Source organism: Porites lutea, chromosome 1 (assembly GCF_958299795.1).
Source record: "Porites lutea chromosome 1, jaPorLute2.1, whole genome shotgun sequence".
Classification (NCBI taxonomy): domain Eukaryota; kingdom Metazoa; phylum Cnidaria; class Anthozoa; order Scleractinia; family Poritidae; genus Porites; species Porites lutea.
In genome coordinates, this window is record NC_133201.1 from 14,726,310 (window position 1) to 14,742,463 (window position 16,154).

The window sequence follows — 16,154 nt, forward strand, 5'->3', positions numbered from 1 at the left end:
CAAAAACCCAAAAAAGTAAGAACATTTGATGATTATTTTCTTGAATGTATAAAAATAAGAAGATTCCAAGAGACAAACCAGCTTACCTCAAAAAAAGCTCTTGAAAGAGCAATGAGAGAATATCAAGTTGGAATCAAATATGAAAAATCAGCTCTTGATAATTTTGCTGAAAAATATATAATTGACGGAAAACTAAAAATTATTCCAATTGATTACTTTGGGGAACAAGCTCCACGATTAAAAGAATTTGTTAGGAATATTAAAATTAAAATGATAATGGTTTGTTTAATGGAGCAGTAAACTACTGAACGAAAGATTACAATGATAAAACAAGGTAAAGCTTATTTTCAATCTCAAACTTAAATCAATCTTAAAGGAGCAAATGTTAAGAAAATACTGATTGGAATGATTTATGAGATTCTTGAAGGAATTTTAAATTATCAAAGAAATGGTTCTGGTTGGTATTTTAAAGTGGTTTTATCATTGAAAATTCACACAGTAGACTACGAACCTTTAAAAGGCTCGCCTTACATCCCTCTTATAATGGGAAAAAAAGCAATTCTTAATACAGAAAACAAAGATAATAATAACTGTTTTATGTGATCGATACTAAGTTTAACCTTAACAGCACAAGGATAAATGATCTCAAGCAATACGAGAATGACCTTAATTTTAAAGGTATTGATTTTCCAGTAAAAGTCAAAGATATAACAAAGTCTGAAAAACAAAATTCAAATATTCCAAAAATTAATGTATTGTCAATGAACAAAATGAAAGCTACCCATTAAGAAAAAATGAAGTCACTATGGACTTATCAAAAATTTTTCAAGATTAGCAAGTTCTCAGGTGAGTAAAGATACCAATCCAAAAAAAATACTTTTACAAGAAATGACTTTCACATTTTGTAAAAGAGCAATTAATTAAAAAACACATTGCATATTGTTGCGTTAATGAAACAGTAGCTGTCAAAATGCGGCCAAAAACCTCATCACTTTTTTTCAATAATCATTACAAGAAACTTCCAATTCCTTTGTAGTATATGCAGATTTTGAATGTTTGACAAAAGCAATTGATAATTGCGAACCAGATTCAGACTATTCTTTTGCTATGGAGTATCAAAAACATGATCCTTCAGGATTTTGTTTGTATCTTAAAAGGATTGGATGGAATAAAAACTTATTTGAATTTGTAAGAGTACAATCCACTATCCAATGACACCCTGGTCTTATGCGAGGACGACGAGCTTATTCAAGTGACAACTGACTCTGTTGCAGCTCGCCTAAGCAATATCAGTACGTCTCGAGCAGGTGGGCCCGACGACCCGCCAAACCGGGTGCTGAAAACGTTCTCTGACATAATAGCTCCAGCTTTAACTGAGGTGTTAAATCAGTCATTTCAAGAATCTAAAGTCCCACGTACATGGAAGCTAGCGGATGTTCCACCTGTTCCCAACGGCCTCTATTGAAGACTTTAACAAGGACATGAGACCCATATCCCTATAACATTTACGACTGTCCAAAGTCGCGGAGGGGTTTGTTATCGACCGAGAACTCAAACCATTGATGCTCGAGTGTATGGACACAAACCAGTTTGGTTTTATACGAGATTCCTGCACTACGTTCGCACTCATCTCCATGCTACATCACTGGTTCGAAGCCACTGCGGGACTGGCGCCAATGTTAGGCCAGCACTCTTGGACTACAAGAAAGCCTTTGATCTTGTTCACCGCAACTTGCTGATCGCCAACCTCTATAGTCTAGGAGTAAAACCAAGCGTTGTCAACTGGGTGGCGGACTTTTTACGAGACAGATATCAACGTGTCACACTTAATTCTGATTGTTTCTCAGATTTTAAACCAGTCCCGGCCGGAATTCCACATGGAACCCGGATTGGCCCATGGCTCTTTTCGGTTATGATTAATGACCTCGGTAACACCCTCTCTTCCATACGGAAATTTGCAGACGACACCACGGTCTCGGAAATTGTTCCCAAGTTTGGTGCATCAATGCTCCAAAATACAATACATGATGTCCTTCATTGGTCTAACGACAGTAGATTCAAAGTGAACTCACTTAAGTGCAAGGAACTCAGAATAGACTTTCGAAGGGAAAGTAACTTGGACACTGATTCTCGTAAGGCTAATGGTATTGCTTTTGAATTGTGAAATCAGCTAAAATATTAGGCCTCACTGTAGGGAATGACCTTAAATGGCACGATCACCTCGATAATATTACTGCGAAAGCGTCTCGACTAATTTGTTTGCTTAAGCAACTTAAGCGCGCTGGCATAGACCGTAAGTCCCTAATTCAATTTGATTGCGCATACATTCGTTCCTTCCTAGAATATGCATGCCAGGCTTTCCATTCCAGCTTACCAGCCTATTAGTCCGACCAAATAGAGAGGGTTCAGAAAAGAGTCTTAAGGATTCTATTCCCCAAGGTCTCATATGGCAAGGCCCTGGAAGATGAGGGTTTAAAAACACTCTAACATAGACGAGAGGAATTATGTAGCACTCTGTTTAAACAAATTGTATGAAGCGATGGCCAGCATAAACTAGCTGGCCTGCTGCCCGCGCGCAACGACAATGAGAGATAAGACTTAAGGAATAGGCCTATGTTTTCAATCCCACGTGTAAAAACAAAGAGGTTTAGAAATTCTTTTACAATGCACTATGCAGATAACCAACAATTGTAAATAGAACTCTTATACTGGATTTCATGTAATTCTATCATTATATAATTGGTGAAAACCGTGAAGAAAGCACTCAAGAAAGCTATTGGGGACACGGTGCTCGCCCCTTTTGAGCTCTATATATGCCTTCTTGAAGTGGCAAATTTAGTCAATCAGCGACCCATTGGGAGGATTCCAAACGACCCTGACGATGGTACTTATCTTTGTCCAAACGATATCCTGTTAGGGAGAGCATCAAGTACAGTTCCCCAAGGTCCATTCCGCCGTACGGAAAATCCTCGTCATCGATTTGAATTCTGCCAGAAAATTGTGGATTCTTTCTGGAAGAAATGGACTAGAGATGTTATGCCTCACCTTGTATTCAGGAAGAAATGGCATGTCCGAAGAAGAAATGTTGCAGTCAACGACTATGTTATCGTGGCTGATTCAAACGCAGTTCATGGAAAATGGAACGCGGGCAGAGTTCTTGAAGCATTCCCTGGAGAGAATGGAGTAGTGCGAAACGTGCGAGTCAAGACTGCTACTGGAACGTACACGCGCCCTATCACCAAGATTTGCGTGATTTGTCCTGCCGAAGGCTTTCCCGAGTAGAATGGGTTAACCCATTGCCGGGGGGGAATGTTACCTTACATAAACCGGAACTGACTGAGAACAATTTACGCCCATGTAATTTTGTTATATAATACGTTTTCCTTTAAGTGTGGCACGGAATGTACTCGGTTTTTCAACAAGGATTTTATGAAGACGTTTTTTTAAGTTGGCGAGTTTCTTAACTCTATGTTTTTACGAGGTTGGACAAATGTAAGTTTTCTGCAATTTGTCTTCCTTTATTTGACTGTCTTTTCGCTAGCTAGGATTCCCATCTAATTTTGTATCATTTCGCAATTTCTAGCTCAAACAATAAACTTGTAATCCACAGATCAGGGCACATTCATTTGACTTTTGAGGCAAAGGCTAAGTGATTTTAGAGAAAAATAATTTGACAGTCCAAGAGTGAAACAATTTTACATCGAGTTATTAAATAGTCTTACTTGTACACCCAAAAATAGCAATCATGTTCGATCACAGCAGATTAGGCCTGGAAAACAAATAGACCTATTCGTGTATTGTATTTGCATTAGCTGTTGCATCATAATGTGGCATTCACCAGTCTCTCCAACATTGCTCCGTTAGAGAGACTATGGATAATTGGACAACCCCGAAATATAATTTTAAGAAACACACGCGCCACGATAGTCCTTGGTGGCAGCCAATTTACACGTTGCATTCCTCTGTCTAAAAGAGAGCCCAACATAAAAAATCAGGCCGGATTTTTTGTGTTATTACTAGTAAATCTTGGCGACGAATGTGGTGGCGTGTAAACCAGCCTTTTATACATACTTTTTCTCATCACGTCTCAGGTAAACAGTACTCTGAGGCCCTTTTTTATCATACAGACCTCGGACAGAATTTGTTCTTTTTTGCCCTATTTAAACCTATAATTCTGCAGTTTTTCACAATTTTGCAAGAGAATTTGCACTCATTCAATATCCACGACGATCAAAGCACGCGCTTCCTTTGCACAACAAATTATAGCATTGAATTATAAAACGTTGTCATGAAGAGAATTCTCAGATAATGCAGGGACTTTTCAGTTAGAAAAATCTGGTCCTATGTGATATGCAGGATAATAATTAATGAAAACGATAAAAAAATTCCCAAAATCACCTTTTCGGCCAGCCGGACGGGTTCTCACTTTTTGACAGGCACCAAATTTGCAGTGCGACTAACAGAGTTACCATTTACGCTTCAACATGATAGAGAAATTGTTATGTTTAGGTTTTATTTCCCTTTATTTATTAAACTGTGTATGGTTTTATGTGTAATCTTTAAAAGCGATTGACATTTACGTGCGGCGTTTTGAGTGCGATGCGATACATGCGATGTTTATGTTCGACTGGAAACAACCGGTGCAGCGATAAAAATTGCGAGAGGGACTACTAACAATCAATAAAATGAATATAATTCAGTGAAACATGTACAGAGACAATAATTTTCATTCACGAAGAGAAGTATTGAGAGTAAAGAGTCTCTGAAAATCATGAGTCAGGTAAGCATAAGCTTATTTATGTTTTAAGCCGGCTCCCGGTGTTTGCTCTTTTTCAAGATGAACTCGAGGCAAGAAAATCGCTCAGAGCTTTCTGTTTACAGCCAAAATCATAACTAAATAATCTTCGGAACCGTTTCTTTGAATTTGCGGTCAAAAAATGTCTAAAGGCTTTTTAAACCTGATACTACTGTAGGTTAGATCATTGCTCGTGTATAAACTTAAGCCGCATAAACCATACGCTCGACTTCAGGAAACCGAAAAAAAAAACACATCAAAGACAATAATTGCTGAGGCCTACCAGTCGAGATGCTGCTTCTGAAGGTCATCAAGTGTTCCAGAATCGCTTGAGACTTTTCAACCCTCTTACGCCTCAAGCAAGGGCAAGTGAGAAAGCTCATTTTTGAAAACGATGCCATCCGAAATCGGATTTCCAATGACTTTGACAAGCGGTGCATTTGTCAACAAAAAGCGCAATAAACAAACCAGCCATGAATTACAGAACAATCTTGATAGCAGCTGTATTTCATTTTGTACACAAAGTAGAAAAAGACAGTTTAAAACATCACAAGATGACACAAAACTCCCCGACAAAACTCTGTCAGCTCCAGCTATCAGTAAGCAAGTTTCCAGACGCTGCAAAAATTTTCCGTATGAACTCACCTGTCAAATTTTGACCAATCAGAACATAAGAATTGAACGTAGAGCGTGATCAACGCGTGACAGTAAGAAAAGTCAAAAGCGATTGCCTTCCCTGCATGTAAATGTAAAAGCCGGTTGAATTTTCGCATCCGAGGTCAGTTCGAAATCAACCTTTTAAGTGCTGCTCATGAACACGACTTATTTCATATGCATTTTAAAAAAATTTAACTTGAGTCTGCGATCATTTGAAAAGTATCAACTTGTCAGCGGATACCTTCAAAAAACACTCGAACTCAGTGGGTCGATACCTGAGCCCGCGATACGGTCAGGCGATACTGGTCAGCAGAAACACTATTTTGACAGCTGTCAATTAATCAAAACATGGATTTACAATGTCAGGTTGTAGGCTCCCAAACTAGCCAGAAAGTGTGAGATTAAACATTTGTATGCCTGTGGTGCGGACGGACAGAAGGTCGGGTGGTCGGTTTACGGTCACGTGATTGCCGAATTTTCTAGAATGGATAGGTTTTCTAAGCTATGGGGCTTCGAATTGAGCCCGTGATCAAATAAAATATCAGCGGAAAACTTTAAACACTACGTGACCTCAATGGATAGAAAAATGAGCCCGCGATACACTCAGGTGATGATGGTCAGCGTATACTCTAGTTTTACAGCTGTCAATTAACCTTTATTAGGATGCGAATATTCGAATTAACAGACTACTAGTGTGAGTAAGACATATCCGTCCGGCATGTAGTGGAAAATGCCAGATCGTGTACCTGAGCGAACCTGAGCTCACGTTATTAGTTTTCTGATAGTGGTCTGCACATGTCCCATTTTGACAGCTGTCATTGACCTTAATTTGGCTTACCAATATAACTTTAAACGACTGTCAGCCAACTGACAGCCTTGCCAGGCGTAGTTTCGTTTTTATGTTGAATTGGTTAGTGTGACATATTGTATCAGCTTATATGGAGGGGCGAAACGACTAGTCTTTCATCTGAGCCCGCGAGATGGCCATGTGATAATTGTCAGCGGATGTCTGATTTTGACAGCTGTCAATCTAATCATACTCATACGGATGGTTTCGGATGGTTTACATAACTAAGAGGCTAGTGAAGTTGTTTAAGATCTATTGTGACATTTGACTTCGGCTTACATGAAGTGTGTGTACGGGTGGGCGGACGCTACGTCATAACCAAATTTTCTCGGATGGATAGTTTACCAAATTTTCTTACCCATGGTGCTCCACTGCGCGCGCGCTTCGCGCGCGCGAGAGCTCCGCTATAAGAAAAAGTTTGTTACAAGTGATTATCCAGAGGCCCATCCAACGGGCATTAAGGCAGGAATAAATAAAGAAGTGATTGGCAAATTTAAGGATGAAGCTTGTGGACATTTTGTTGGACTCAGAGCAAAACTTTATAGTTTTGAATTTGATGGGTTAAATGAAGAGAAAAAGTGAAAAGGAATTGAGAAAAATGTTATAAAAAAAGAAACAACATTTGAGGATTATAACATTGCAGGAAGATCGCATGGGTTTGAGATTGCAGGAAAAGTCGGAAGAAGATACCCTTGTATACCAGACAGGGCATCGTGATGATAGAATTTCAGCTGAGTGTGTCATCCAGAAAGTTAAATTAAGAAATGGTCAACGTGCAGCGTGCAACCATGGAGTTATGGATGCACGCGGGAGGTTGCTAAGCACGAAAGAAGCGTAAGAGTTGCACGAGGTGACAGCTGAGTACAACTCTAGCTTCTCGAGTGCTTAGCAAACCTGTCAAGTGCATCCATAAGTCCATGGTTGCACAGCTGCAACGTTTACCATTTCTTTTATAACATAATCAAAAGAGAAAACGTTTCTATTTGCCTTCATTTGAGTCCTCGGTACGAGTTCATGTGCGTTGTCATCTGCCCGCGCGTAAACAAATCATGTTCTTCAAAAACTTGCCTTTGAGTTTTGCTTTCCCTGGAACAACCTGTAGTTCCAGTTTTTTGGGTCCTTTCTTATGCCTAAATTCGGTTTATTATTTAACCGACCAGCGGTATTTTACTTACGCCCAGGACCGCACAGTCGTAAACATGTGAAAAGGTGCTCGCAATGCTTGTGCCAAGTTTTAAGTTGTATTTGTTTTTGCATTAAGTAATCGGTTTTCATCGTACTCGCTGGACGTCTTAACACGTGTTTGTAAGTTTCCTTTGTTAGCGTTTTCTGTATCTCGCGGCTTTTAAGTGTTAGTGTAAGTTTTCCATTTTATTTCTGTAATCTTCATGTATTTTGTATTCCATCCAGAAACCGTGTTTATCGTGAAGTTGATTATCGTACATGAGTTTGACACGTAAGATCTCCCTGTAGTTCCGAATTTATGGTTTTTGGCGGCTACATTAGTTTAAACAGGTGCCGGTGTCTCCATGGAATACAAAGCAAATGCAGTTAGCGATAAAATGTTTGGTCCACGCGGTGAAGAAGCCAGACATGCGCAAGAATGTACCTAACTGAAAAGAACTACAGCTGGTTTTAAGTCAGTGCTTACGAGGAAGAGGAATGAACTCTCTGAATTATCACAGGTTGGTGCTGACGTTGATTGTGTAAAGAAGAAAGTATCTGAGCTTAATCAAGCATTTGAAAACTTCAAGGGAGCTCATGAGTTGTACACCAAGAGTCTTCTTGATGTCGGTAGTATTAAATTAGCTTTTGAGTATTTTCACGCCGAGTATCATGCTGCTAGTCGTTTGAAAGAAAAGGTAGCTAGTTGGATCGTCGGTGTTGAGTGTGCAAATCCAAATTTGCCTGGTACTAATGTTTTACCTGAAGATTTAATCAGTCAGGCAGGTATAGGTGGTAGATCTGTGGCCAGTAGTAGCAAAGCAAGTTCTGTGAGACAAAGATATGTTGAAGAATCAGCCAAAAGAAGAGCCTTGGACGCAAAGTTGAAGTTGTTTGAGTAGCAACAAGCTTTAGCAGAAAGAAAATTCCAGTTGCAGAAGCAGGACAAGAGATCAAAAATTAAGTCTGATCTTATCCAGATAGCAGCAAAGGAGCAAGTGTATGCAGAAGCAGATGCTTTGGAAAGAGGTCAGCAGTCGGGAGCCAAGATGGACGTTTAATTTTGAGCTCCCGCTTCTTACCTTTATGAGTCGTTTTTCTACTGTCCTTTTGTTAATAATTTTCACTGAAATCATGCCAAAAGAGTCAGTTACTTCACTAAAGCAACAAAATCAAGATTTAAAGGATAAGGTCGACGCCCTTTCGAAGGAAATAACGCAGCTGAAAGAGAAGGTTCGGGTCGATTCGGCCATTACCTTTGGTGCTGAAGCAGCTGCTACGTCTGGTAATAGCAATAATAATGCTTCGAATGATGAACTCGTGTCTTGTAATCTACAATATCTGAGCGACGAATACGACGACCTGTCGTCGTCTAATTCTGGTGTCGTTGATCAACTCAAGGATGATTAAGCCGTCGTCTTAATAAGCTTAGCGCTGAAGTCACACGTGTTGGCAACGCCATTGACGAGGTTGAGGAATATTGCCAGAGAAAAGCAGTGAGACCGCAGCTGAAACAAGTGCCCTGTGCGTAAAATTATTCCAGGAGATGGGGGCAGAAGTGTTTCTGTCGGGCATTGACCTTGCTCATCACGTCCCCTCGAGGCAGCAAAAAGTCGCTCCGAAACCGACCATCTGTAAATTTGTAAGACGCATTGCAAAAGCAAGTGTCATGGAAATTCGACAAAGTGCCTCTCAAGTCAACCCATCAAATATCGGTCTGTCTGCTGATTGTGTTCTTGACAAGCCAGAATCTTCGATCACCTCACCCCCAAAAAACAATACCTGTTGTTTGAAGCGAACAGATTTAAAGAACAGAACCAATACCGCTTCTGCTGCGCCAAGAATTCCACGATTTATTTATGCAAGAGTGAGGGTTCCCGACCAATAAAGATAACGGACATTGGTAGTCTACAGCGACTTGTCTCGGAGACCTGACATTATCAGTTCGATAAGTATTTACTATGATCTATTTTAGTTAGTTCTATTCATTAGTGCTAACGATCAAAACTCTTGCGATACTCTATCTTTATTCCGTGAGCTCCCATATTTTGGATTAAATGTAAACTTGGCTCATGGTCAATTTAATAATTGTTTACCTTCCCATTTGCCGGCCAAAAAATACGTGGAAAAACTCTAGCATTTATGACCTTAATCTTTTCAGACTAAACGCACTTGAAGACCCCAATCTGGGTGATAGTCTCTATAATCATCGTATTTATACTTGATACTATTCCCCAAATAGTTTCTACAAATTTAAAAGTGAACTTCCCAGTCGTGTCAGTGATTCGAGCTTCTCTCTTTTACATAATAATATCAGGAGTCTTAAGGGAAACCTTGTAAACTTTCAAGTTCATCTATTGGACGAGTTATATTTCGAATTTAGCAATATAGGAGTCTCAGAAACTAAAATAATCAGTGGTAAAGAAATGGATTTTAATCCAAGCATACCTGGATATGTTTTCGAATATGTGCCGACACCTCTAGCTTCTGGAGGTGTTGGCTTGTACATTAATGATTCTCTGAAATATACTGTCATTGAAAAAGTATCTGATGAAGCCTTCCAGTCACTTTGGATCGAAATCCAACTTCAGCAGAAAAGTAACATCATTTTTGGTATCATATATAGACAACATAACTCTCCCAAACGCTTCCAAGAACATTTTGATGATAAACTTGAAAGACTAATTACCTCAAACAAATCAATATATATTATGGGCGACTTCAACATAAACCTCCTTCACGCTGTAACTTCCTGTTATGCTCAGGACTTCTTACTTTCTCTTCAAAGCTTTTCATTTATCCCAACTATTGACAAACCAACACGTGTTTACAATAACCCAGCCACCCTAATTGATAATATTCTAACAAAGTTGATGTTGAAATTACCAGTGGGAATATTATCTCTGACATAAGTGATCACTATTCACAATTCTGTATTTCTCACAATTTTATTCAGAGGCCAAAACCCGGAAAGCAAAAACGCAGAGACTTTTCTTTTTATTCCAGGAGCAAGTTCAACTCTGAACTCTCTGATGCTTTGGTAAGCCAAACTAACTTTAGCGATCAGTTTGATGTCGATACAGCTTTTTCTTACTTTTACATTAATACACTATTGGCACTCGTTGACAAACATGCTTCTTTAAAGACTGTTTCGAATCGCAAGCTTATAAGCAGTTCTCTAAGCCATGGATAACGAGTGGCCTTAGAAAATCCATCAAAATAAAAAATTCCCTCCTCCAATCGGGTGATCTCTTAAATTATAAAATATACAGAAATAAAATTTCTAGTCTTACTCGGCTGAGTAAAAAGAATTATTATCACGCATTCTTTGCTTAAAATTTAAATATGAAGAACACCTGGAATAAATAGGCTAATTAACAACAAAAAGAATAGAAAAGTCATTTCTTCCCTCAAACGTCCTGATGATAACAGCTTAACTAATGATCCTCTTGAGATTTCTAACATCTTCAATAACTACTTTTCTTCGGTCGGTAAAAACCTACCTTCACGCGTACCTCGTTCATCTCGCTATTTTACCGAATACTTGTCTCCCAATTATAATCCAAGCTCTTTATTCTTTGATCCACTTGATGTACGTGATATACTTTTGATCCCTAAAAATAAAACTTACGGTCTCTACTCTTGTCCGAGTCGTATTTTAACTGACGCAAGATGTGTTATTTCAGGCCCTCTCTCCATCATCATAAACATATCTGTGCAAAAGGGCATCTTTCCATCCAAACTGAAAAAAGCGAAAGTTGTTCCTGTGTGCAAAAAGGACGATGAGACTGAGCCTGGTAATTATCGTCCGATAGCATTACTGTCTATTTTCAATCGGATATTTGAAAAATTAAAATACCACCGCCTCAAATCCTATCTTGGTAAAAACGATATTCTCTTTAAGTCACAGTATGACTTCCGCGAAAACCATTCCACGCAACATGCCATTATTAATATCGTTAATGTCATACAAAACAATATGGACTAAAAACTTTTCACTTGCCGGATGTTTTTCGACTTAAAAATGGCCTTTGATACCGTCGACCATTTAATCTTGCTTCAAAAACTTAATCATTATGGCATCAGAGGAATTATCAATGCCTGGTTTGCCTCGTACCTTCTCGGTCGTTCACAAGTAACTGAACTGGGTTTTAACTTATCTACCGAATGTATAATCTCATGTGGTGTCCCACAGGGGTATGTGCTTGGTCCTCTGTTATTCTTCATCTATATTAACGATATACACAACTCTTCAGCGAAATTGTCATTCTATCTCTTTGCTGATGACACGAGCTTGTTCTATGCTGCCACTAATTTGAAATCTCTTGAAAAAACCGTTAATAGCAAAGTGCTCAAAGTCTCCGACTGGCTCAATGCAAATAAGCTAACACTCAATGCTAAGAAGTCAAACTATGTTATCTTTCGTCCATATCAACGTAAGTTGAACTACTCGGTTAACATTGAAATGATTGATAACTGTACTCAAATTCCTACCACGCTTCAGTGCGAAGACCATGTTAAATATCTTGGCGTCCTATTGGACAGCAATTTAAGCTGGAAATTTCAAATTAATAATGTTGCATTAAAAATAAGCAGAACTGTTGGTGTTGTTGCCCATCTTAGGCACTTCGTCCCACGTACAACCCTTTTAAATATTTATCAATCATTGATATTGCCTTATCTGACAAATGGTTTGGCGGCTTGGGGTCAAGCTGCCAAAACCCATTTACAAGAAATTCTCGTGCTTCGAAAACGAGTCCTTCGTTTGATGTATTTTTCTGAACCTAGAGCCCATGCTGTGTCTTTATTTATTTCCTCAAAAATTCTACCCTTACAAATGTTATATGCTGAAAAAGTGTCTTCTATAATGTTTGACGTCTCCTGCATGAATGCTCCGTCTAACATCTGTGACTTCTTCACTAAAGCTAATTCAAAGCACAAGCATGAGACCAGGTTTTCTTCGTCTGGAAATTATTATGTCCAAACTTCAAGAATGAATCTAAATCAAGATTCTTTTTCCAGGTTTGGAGCTAAACTTTGGAACGCAATTCCTAACGAATTTCGTCAACTCTGCAAAGGAGCTTTTAAAAAGACTATACATTTTGTAACTTCAGCTTGTTTTTCTGTAATTCTTATTTATCCAGATAGTTTATTTAGTTACTTTACAATATTATCTGTATACTGACTGCAATATTATCTGTATATTATCTTTATATTGACTGCTGTAACCTTTCCTCTCCGCCAGCCTCGTGTAGCTTTTGCTATTTGCAGGCGGAGATGGCAAAATGATGTGTATGATATAAAGTATAGTGTGTGTGAGTTAGCAGAGTAAAAAACAAACAAACAGACAAACAAAAGAGTAGTACATTTGAGTTAGGTCTCAAGTCAAAGGAACTTTATCCTCAAAATTGCAAGATCAAAGAATGTGAAGAAACAGGAGCAGCTAAAGTTGAACGTGAGGGCTCAACCCTGTGGTCTCTGGGTGATCTCCTTCACCTATGCCCCGTGAGAACAAGGAATGTATCAATCACAAGCCAGTGTAGAAGCTATTGAAAGAATGGTGACATCCAGGAAAAACAGGCAAAATGCATGAAGGGCCTAATTAATCAGCGATACAAGAGTGCACTAACTTTAACCCTGCCTAAGCCTGAAGTACCAGGTTTTGGGGGAGATCCTGTTGAATATTCAAACTTTGTGAAAGCATTTGAGTGTCTGTTAGAGTCTAGGACAGAAAGTAGTAGCTCAAGATTGTATTACCTTGTACACTATGCACAAGGAGAGGTTCAGAAGTTGATGCACAGTTGTTTAGCTATAGATCCAGAAGACGGTTATCCTGAAGCCTGTAAATTACTGAAACAGCGGTATGGTCAGAGTTATAAGATTGCCACAGCTTATGTAGATAAGGTGACTAAGGGACAACAATTTAGTCTGAAGACAGAAGAGGATTGCAGAACTTTGCCACCTTGCTGACAAGTTGTGGAAACACTTTGAAAAGCATTGGTTGCAGTAGCAAGATTGAAAATCCAGACAGCTTAGGGGCGTTATCAATAGGCCACCTTATGATTTAAGAAAGAAGTGATTAAGTTTGAAGACATTGTTGTATTTGTAGAGAAACAAGCCCGTGCTGCTTCACACTCAGTTTTTGGTGACATCTCAGCTCGCTCCTGGGATCATGAAAGGGAAAAGAACACCTATTCCAAAACAAAAGGAAAACGCTTTGCAATCAAAGGGGAAGATGCCGTCCAGGGAAGAAGCAATGAAAGCAAGGAGTATCCCGCTAGTGAAAGGAATGGAAATCCAAACAACTGTTTAAAGTGTACAAGGGATCATTACCTGCATGACGCTCCCGAATTTAAAAGGGAGTCTTCTGACGAGCGCGCACAGTTTGAAGAAGCAAAAACTCTGCTTCAAGTGCCTGAGACTGTACCGTAGAGTGCAAGATTGCAGAAAGAAAAGAGCTTGCAACGACTGTGGTAGAAAACATTCATCATTGTTACCTCATCCCCCGGTAGCTGGTGGTAATGCAAACAAAGATCAGAATTCGGCTGGTAAACGACAAAAGAATCCCGCTGAACAAGGACGTGAACCAGCTGCCCCAAAGATTAACTATAGTTTTATTGAAGTCGAGCCTGTACTTTGTGGTTTTACAGGAATGTCAAAGGTAACGGTTGGTCTGCCTGTGGTGCCCGTAAAGGTTACGGGGATAGGGTGTGAAAAGCCTGTGATAACTTATGCATTTTTGGACAATGGTTCCAATCTAACGTTTTGCACAGAGGACCTACTAAACGAGTTGGGGCTGACGGGCGAGGAGACAAGTTTCTCATTATCCACTATTGAGAAACAGAACAGTGAGGTCAAATGTAGTGTTGTTAGTTTGGTTGTGCACAATCTTCAAGAGGACGAGTTTATTGACTTGCCATCAGTCTTCTCTACACCAGCTTTGCCAATTACATGCGATCATATCCCAAAGCAAGAGGATGTTAAGAGATGGCTACACCTCGATGGGGTCTATATACCAAAGGTGGAAGCGTAAGTTGGTGTACTTATTGGTAATGACAATCCGAAAGCACTTGAACCAAGGGAGATTGAGAAGAGCAGGAGAAAGGGCCCATTTGCCGTTAGAACTGTGTTTGGCTGGACAATGAATGATCCACTGGGTCGCGAGAGGACTGGAGGTAACCACACTGATAACTTAATGAAATAGGACTTCGAACTGGAGGAGCAGTTTAAGAGATTTTGTAACCAAGAGTTTAGTGACTATTGTGGACACAGCTATGCAAATGTCTAAAGATGATCACAAAGCGGTTGCAATTATGGAGCAGACAGCGGTTCTAAATGGAAATCATTACGCAATGGCGTTGCCATAGAAATCATCTCCTCCTCTTTTGCCGAATGACAGGGTGATGGCCTTACACAAATTAATGCTCCTGAAAAAGAGATTTCACAAAGATCCAGGTTTGTTCAGTAAATACTCGCAGGTAATAGATGATCATCTTTACAAAGGATACACAAAAAAGGTGCCTGAAAGTCTGCTTGACCGCTCTGATGGTTGGGTTTGGTACCTTCCCCACCACCCCGTTTTGTATCCTGACAAGCCCGACAAGAAAAGGGTTGTTTTTGATTGTGCTGCTAAGTTTAGAGAAGTGTCATTGAATGATAAACTCTTGCAAAGGCCGGATTTCATCAATACCTTGGTGGGCGTAATGGCAAGGTTTGGAAAGGAATCCATACCCTTAATGTCAGACATTGAGTCCATGTTTCATCAGGTGGAAGTAGCTCTAGATCACTGTGATGCACTGAGGTTCTTATGGTGGCCAGGAAATGACATGGAAAGGGAGCCACAAGATTGCCGGCTAAAGGTTTTTCCGTTTGGTGCTGTTTGCTCAACTGTTTGTGCTGGTTATGCTTTGCGCAGAACAGACCAAGACAATGAAGGTCTATTTCCTCTGGAGGTTATTGAGACAGTGAACAAGAACTTTTATGTCGACGACTGCTTAAAGTCAGTGACAGATGAAGTCTCACCAGTTTCACTCGTGCCTAAGCTTGGAGAGCTCCTGTCAAGTGGAGGATTCCACCTGACTCAGTGGGTGTCTAATTCCTCGAGCGTACTTGCCACTGTTCCTGAATCAGAGAGGGAAGTCTGTAAAGGATCTTCAGTTAGGTGTCATGCCTTCTCAACGGGCCCTAGGCGTCAAGTGGAATCGAGAGTCAGACATATTTGGTTTCAAAGTGAAGGTTAAAGAGAAGCCCCCTACTGGCCGCGGTATATTGTCCTTGGTCAGTTCAGTGTATGACCCTCTGGGGTTCGCCAGTCCTTTCGTATTACCTGCTTATGTTATCCTGCAAGACCTGTTCTGTTGTTGATTGAGATGGGACGAGGTGGTCCTTGACAAACACTTGGAGAACTGGTAACAGTGGCTTTGTGATCTTCCACGACTGGAAGGATTTTCTGTTAATCGCTGTTGTACTTCTTATGGGTTTGGAGATGCTAGCAGTTGTGAACTCCACCACTTCGTGACGCTTCGCAAGTTGGTTACGGTGCAGTCACTTATCTTCGCTTAGTCAACGTTTCAAGTCATATTCATTGTACCTTTGTGATGTCCAAGGCAAGGGTCGTCCCTCTGAACAGGATTACTATACCTCGATTGGAACTAATATTCCGCTGCCATTGTCTCTGTCGGACTTGATAAG

The 16,154-nt window shown here is 39.9% G+C and overlaps 1 pseudogene; it reads left to right on the top strand.

The window, feature by feature from the left end:
* The first annotated feature begins 8,597 nt into the window (after positions 1 to 8,597).
* On the top strand, positions 8,598 to 9,398 carry LOC140941014 (uncharacterized; annotated as a pseudogene).
* Positions 9,399 to 16,154: the final 6,756 nt, after the last annotated feature.